Source organism: Rattus norvegicus, chromosome 18, assembly GCF_021556685.1.
Source record: "Rattus norvegicus strain SHRSP/BbbUtx chromosome 18, alternate assembly SHRSP_T2T, whole genome shotgun sequence".
Lineage (NCBI taxonomy): Eukaryota > Metazoa > Chordata > Mammalia > Rodentia > Muridae > Rattus > Rattus norvegicus.
In genome coordinates this window covers 6,328,798-6,336,082 of record NC_141551.1, presented here as the reverse complement: position 1 = coordinate 6,336,082, position 7,285 = coordinate 6,328,798, and the positions used below count along the sequence as shown (strand labels likewise).

Here is a 7,285-nt window from a genome sequence, read left to right as displayed (position 1 = left end):
CAAGATCTCCAGCGGGAGAAATCCGGCTTACCTTCAGTACCTAGCATGTGTTAAAGAAATATGGCTTTTGTACCTTAGAACTCTAACACAGTTCGAATCGAGGACCATCTGAGCCGTCCTTCCCCCTGTCTGTGATACCGTGCTTTGTGGTGTCTACTCCACCAAACTGTAAACTTCATGAGATCCAGATCTTTCTATGTCTTTACTGGTGGCACTATGCTGCCCAGTTGTAAACAGAAAATCTTTAATTTCTTCAAAAGTTTGAGGAACAGGAATAAGATGCTCGAAGAGAGTCCAGCACACAAGAGAGCTGAAGGAAAGAAGGGCCTGTAAAGGTTTGTGTTGATGAATCGATGAAACAAGAGCTCCTCCTAGGACTGAGAAGAAAATGGGACTCGAGTTTCTCTCCATTGCTTGGGAAGATTGTTCATACTCTTCTTCTTTTTAATTAAAACTGGATCTTACTGTACAGCTTAGCCTATCCCGGAACTCACTGTGTAGACCAAGCTAACCTCAAACTCACAGAGATCCCCATGAACGCTGAGATTAAAGGTATGTACCACTCAGCCTGGTTTGGTTGTGCGTACTCTTAAGCACTAAATTACATAAGAATAAATTTGGGGCTGAAGAGAAGTCTTGGTGGTTAAGAGCACTTATTGCCTTTGCAGGGAACCTGGGCTCTCTACCAGGTTTACAACCATCCAGAACTCTTGTTGCAGGATCTGACACCCTCTTCTGATCTCTGCAGGCACCAGGCATGTAGAGTACATATATACATAGGCAAAAACTCATACACATAAAATAAGATAAATAAATCTAAAAACGACTGTTTAAGAATACACTGAAAGCAAGAGGCACACAATAGGGAGTCCACTTATTAGTAAAGTAAATCTTTCTTACACTTTGGTCCTTTTAAATACTTTAGATTTTGCCAGTTAAAGGCCAGAGAAGTCTCCCATATTCGAGCAACATAGACTAATAAACTTACACTTCCATTTGGAATAACTAAAAACCTGACAAAATATACTAGTTAGTGAGACCTTGACTATCACACGCCAAAGGAGAGGTACCTCAGAGGGGTGAATGGTAGGCCCCCAGGTGCCCTGGCACCTTAGGGAGGGTCCACTCAGGGTGCAGAGAGAGTTAATCGAGGCAAAGAACAGAGCTCTCTGAACCAGGCAGGGTCAGAGCTGGGACTCTTGGAGACTAAGGCAGCTTGAGTTCACAGACCAGGGGTCTCATCGCTGCGACCAAATGTTTAATAAGGAGCAACGTTTTGGCTCTCAGTTTGAAGGTACAACACATCACAGCAGGAAATCCCAACAGCAAGAATCTCCCTTTGTGGCAGCAGGAACATGAGTAGTTCACACACTCAATCTGGGCAGATCAGGAAGTTGAGCTACTCTTACTGACAAGATGGACAAGATGTGTCTTACTGACACACATCATGTGTCAAAGCAAACTGCTCTCCCTTTCGCTGTGTTTTATCAGGCACTTGGTCCCAGCGATGAGAAAAGTGGAGAAAACTTGCTAAAGAGGATTGGAGACATTGCTTTGATGGCCCAACCCTCTGGTTGCAGACTTAGGCACTGGCTTACAGGATGCAGGGAACCACAAGGGTGCAGGCTTTGCCTTACATCCCTGCTGGCTTCCTGTTCAGTCTGTTTCCTCCAGATAGGCTCTACCTTCTAAAGATCCCCAAACTTCCGAAACAGCAGCATGATCTGGGGACCCAGTGCCCAGGCATGTGAGCCTGGGGAACATGCAAACCATAATAATGCAGAGGGAGTGGAGAACAACACAAATGACATCTCCTCCGAGCCTTCAGTCAGTGCTGACCCAGCCATGGAAATGGCACAAGGGCAGGTAAACAACCACGTGGAAAGATTGGAGACAGTGATACCCATATTGGCCTTGACCCATTAGGACAGTTGAAAAGGCTCAGGATTTGCAGTCATTGGCTAAAGTATCCAGAATGCCACAACAGTAGGAAAAATTTACCCTGGACTCACCTAAACTCTAGGCTTACCTAAACAAAGCTTGATTGCATGTCCCCAAAGGAGCAAAGACTTTCTAGGAAACCCAATTCTATTCCAAAAGGCAGTGAAAGGATCCTTATAGGGACACACACACACACACACACACACACACACACACACACACAGAGAGAGAGAGAGAGAGAGAGAGAGAGAGAGAGAGAGAGAGAGAGAGAGAGAAATGTGCAGTACCTGACATCTCACCGGGGGAGCAGTAACCTATACCACCTGTGGTATCGGGTCCTTTTGTTCATTGCTGTGATCAAATAAATACCCGATGTGAAGGAACTTAAAAAAAATACTTATTTGGCTTAAAGTTCAAGGGGATACTGCCCCACTGGCAAGGGAGCTGTAGTGGCAGGAGCATGGGGCAGCTGGTCAACTTGCATTTGCAGTAAAGAAGTGGAGAGGACAGGAAGTGGGGCTGAGCTAAAGCAAGAACTCCCTCAGCTGGGAACAAAATGCTCCAAACATATGAGCCTACGGAGGACACTTCACATTTAAACTCTTGACATTCGGGGACATAACAAGATACTGTGTCCCAAAAAAGAAATATTAATACCAAAAAATGCTGCTCTCTCGAGTGTGGCAGCCAGTGAGGGACAGGGCCAGTTCTCCCACTCTCATGACCCTGGGGCCAGCTCTCCCACCTGCAATAGGTGGCAAAGGATGAAGCAGGAGAAGGGCATCCCTCCTCCATACCACTGCACAGGAGACAAGTGGCAGGACCAGCTCTCCCATGTTTATACCCTTGGGCCAGCTCACTTGCAACTCCCATGATGTGCTGAACCTGCTCTCCCAAGTACTGAAGCTGCCTAGGGCGGGGTAAGCTCTTTTGCTCTCAGGGCCAGCTCTCCCATGATGCCTAGGCAAGGGGTGGAGCCAGTTCTGCCCAGCTCTCAGACATCAACATGTCCACCAGCGACCACTCACCTGGCCTTTGGTGATAACAGGCTTCTGCTGCTGCTGCTGCTGCTGGGTCATAGACCCAGGCATTGCCCCAATGGCAGCACAGGTCAGGATTCCACCATGGTGAACCAGGAGGCATCACCAGCTATTTACACCAGGCTGAGCCTCACTCTCCTCGAGTCTCTAATTCAGCCTCTCTTCACTGGACCCACATCCTTCCGTTTCTCTTGCACTTCTCCACCACTTGCTCCTCAGGGGCTCTGAGTGTCCGGGCTGCCTCAGGAGTGGACTCAGGCCCATGCATTGTGGCACCTGGCAGGGGTCATTCCGAGCATGGTCTGCCCTCTCCTCAGGTCTGCACAGCACCGGACTGGTAGCCGTCTCGGGCTTGCTTTTTTTCAGGGAGCGTTAGTCTACTTATCGTTCCAATGGTCACAGGTCAGAACGCTGAATGTAGACACAGCTCTTTCCTCCCTGCCGCCGACTGATGCACACATGACAAGGCAGTGACACCTGCAACTCCTCCAGGGGCTGGGAAGCACGATGTTTCTTTTCTGTGAGCCGTTCTCTCACATAAACATATTTTGGTTTTGGTGTGTTGGTTTTGTTTTCAAGACAGGTTTCCCTGAGTAGTCTTGACTGTCCTAGCGCTTACGCTGTAGACCAGGCTGGCCTCCAACTCAGAGATCAGTCCACTTCCGACTCCCACGTGCTGGGATTAAAGGTGTGTGCCACCACCACCTGGCATCCCTGACTTTTAACCTTAGAATAACTTTGAAAAGCAGTTTCTTATATTCTGTAGTGTGGGTGATGGGGAGCAGGGTGCGGGGTGGCTAAGATAGGGCCTCACTCTGTAGCCTGGCACTTTTCATGTAAACCCAGAATGGTCTCAATTCGATTCTTTTACCTCAGCCTCCAGACTGCTAAAATTATAAGCTAGAACTACTATGGTTACTTTGTGCTTCTTTCCAATGACAAGTATTTTGTTGTTGTTGTTGTTGTTGTTGTTGTTGTTGTTGTTTTTAAATAAGGTAGGGGGAAGGAAGAGAAGAAAGGATGGAGGAAGAAAGAAAGGGAGGGGAGAGGAAGGGAAGAGGAGAGGAAATGGGATGCAGTAATTCTGGCTGGGTCACGCTTCAGGCTGGGCTGCGGTTACTGGCTAGGTGAGGACTGTGGTGGAACTGCAGAGTGACTGAGAGTGGTGAGCTAGAAAGGCAATGTCTCCCTTGGCCCCTCCTGTCTGAAATGTAAACGATTTCACCTACCACGTGAAATTGCCTCTGCTTCTTTCTCTAGCTGGCTGGCTTCCTGATACTAGGAGCAGAAGGGCACTGATGTGCTTTGCCTCAACTTGCCCACTGGACACGGGAGTTGCCCACTGTTGGGCTGACCGTACAAGTAGAGTCATTTCTGACATTCAGTTTTATTTCAGAGCCAACCGTTTCCTAACAACCCCCATCTGAAAATGTTCAAGCCAACAGAAAAACCAAACTGTTACAAATAAACATTACATACTGTTCATCTGGATCCACGAGCGAACGTCCAGCCACACTTTCTACCCGCTGTGCACTGGTTTTCCTGAACTACTGAGAAATAAATTACAACCATCATGGTAATTTTGTCCAAGGTACCTCTAGGTGACACGTCCCTAGAGCAAGGACATGCTGGTAAAATGTTGACAAGAAGTCTAATGTCCATGTGACATTTTCTCTTGTGCACATGCATACACACAATGGTCAGTATCCAGATGTTCCCAGTTATCCAGAGCCCCTCAGTTATCCAGACCTCCTCAGTTGCCTCCATTTTTCAGAATGGCTTTGTTTTCATTGCAGACTCTGGACTCAGTCAAGGATTAAACAAATCACTGTCGGGTTTTCAAGAACTTTCAGCCCACACTAAGTGTGGGTGTCTGAATTGGTAACTCAAAGAATTTAATAAATGTCAGATAAATGAAAGCTTGATTCTGCACTTAATCCAAAAGTAATAATCTATCAGTAAAGTCTTGGACTGCAGACATGCTACTCCAAAGGCTGGAAGCCATGTCACCAGGTTTGAATTAGGGATGTAACTCACTCAGAAATGATGTAAGAATCACCCGCTTCCTTTATAAATGCTGTTTGCTGGGGGCTTGTGGGTGATATGGGAAAGGCAGCTGCTTACAAAACTTCTCATCATGTACATAGGCACGGAGAGCATTGTTTCCAGAGAAGAAGTATCTTGACGAATACCCAGTTTGAGTGTGTACGGTACCAGCACCCTGGTTCCTGGTCAGCTGAGGCGTGAGCACACACCTCTGGTTGCGACAGCCTTGAGCCTCTCCTGACACGATGCCTTTCAAGATGCACTGTAAACGCACATCTTGGCATCCTCAGAATCACAGAGACTCAGAGCCATGTGTGGATGAGGATTGTGTCTTTCCTACCCAGACAGAGATCCCTGTCCCGGCTTCCCCTTTAATGACCTGACTGTGCATATCTCAGTCCATTTAGACTTTGGACTAAATAGTTCAGGGTCTGTCTGTTTAGAAACAGGAGCGCCTGTGTCTTGGCTTTGCTACTGGAGAGCTAATTGTGAGCATAGCCACACTGGCAAAGTACTCACAACCATGTGCTGTATTCAGTTAAGGAGACCGCATCATCTGCCACAAATCTGCTGCTAGACAGCTGCAAGTCACTGACTGTCACTTTTCACACCTCCTTGCTCTCTCTAGGAACACTGTCATTCATTCCCTCCAGCTCCAGCTGTTCTCCAGAACAAACGAGAAAGCCCAGCGCATAGGCCAGCCTGCAAGTCCTCCTCCCTGCACTGCAGATCGCCGCCCCGACAGAGATTCTGTTTTATCCTCACGGTCTACAAATAGTTTGTCTTTTAAAATGTGGCTTCAATTTGGTCATATTGGTGCACTCCAAGGAGCAGATTTCGTCTAGGCCTTGACTTCAGGGTCTTATCCAGCTTGAGAAAATGACCATTTTTGAGGAAATAAGGACCTTGCTGTGGTTCCTAGTGAGATTTCACACAACTGGTTTTTGTCTTGAATATCTGCCCACTGGGTGCTTTGAAGGCTGTTACCCGCTTCAAGAGGATTCTATGGCCATGTTCAGCTTCACCTCAGCCACTGGCTTAATTGGTGAGAACATTATGGAAGTTCTGCCTACAAGTTACTCTGACTAGAAATGCTCCCACAACCTACGACTCAGAGGACTTGGCTGGCATTCCACACAGCCTTGCACTCACCCGTTGACTTAAGTTCCTGAACATCTATTGTGACCGGAACGGGACTGCAGCACCAGTTCCTCAAAGATGAAGATGACTGGAGGGCCCTTACCCTGTTTCCATTGCCAGATGCTGGGATGGTAACTTTGCTGACCCAACTGATCAAGAAACATGTAGGACATGAGAGGGCCACGCCTTTGGGTGTGTGTCTGCAAGAGAATTTATTGCCTTGGGAAGGCTCACCAGAAGCAAGCAGCAGCCCATGGGTTGTGTCCCGAACTGAACAAATGAAAGGAGGAGGAAGCCCAGCACCAGCATTCCCCTCTCTCTGCTCTCCAGATCACTGAGAATGAGCAAGCAGCCACACATTACCCCTGCCACAACTGCCAACTGCCTTTTGCATCATGGCAGACTGTCCTCTCAAAAGCAAACACACGCAAAGGGAAACTTCCTCTATAGGTGTTTCTCATTGCGTACTGGTCACCGAGACAAGCACTCATATGCTCATGCCATTCTGCTTAGCAGGTCCACTAGGGGTGAGAGGGCTCCTTAGGCTGGCCTGTAATAGCTGCTTTCTTTGACCAGCGGTGTGTGAACACTTCGGACAGGATTTAACACACTCACCTGAGAGTGACAGATTCACAAAGTGCATCCCTGGCTTGTGCACACAGGAAACAGGTTCTGGGAGGAGCTTCTTGGTGCTGCTGCCAGGCAGGCTGCCTGGTGACTGGGGGTGTGGCTGCCTGAGTGGGCAAGTTTCTATAAATAAACCCATGCTCCTGTGAGTGACCACATCAGATTTACTGGCACAAGCTGCATTTGGCGGAACCATTTCTTTGGTCTGTCATCAGAACCCTGCGTAGAGTGAAAAGTCCCTCGACAAAAGAACGTACTGAAACAAGAGCCGTGCAGCCAAGCCTGCAGCCTAGGCAGAAGCTGTTCAGACTGCTCTGTGACAGAAGGAGAGAAGCCGATATTGATAGTGAGGAGCCAGAGAAGGCCTTGCAGGGGTTGAAGTGTAATCCTAGATACCACCAAGAAGACAAGGAATGGGGGTAGGAGGGAAAGCAGGGCTTTCTCCTTCTCAAGAGAAGGGGAAGATGGAATGGAGGAGGACTTGCATAAAC

General features: G+C 47.9%; 1 non-coding gene across 1 annotated transcript; it reads right to left on the bottom strand.

Annotated features, from left to right (window-relative positions):
• Positions 1-3,349: 3,349 nt before the first annotated feature.
• Positions 3,350-3,480, bottom strand: LOC120098397 (small nucleolar RNA SNORA17). Its single transcript, XR_015643203.1, has one exon. It is a non-coding gene; the product is annotated as a small nucleolar RNA SNORA17 (small nucleolar RNA).
• Positions 3,481-7,285: the final 3,805 nt, after the last annotated feature.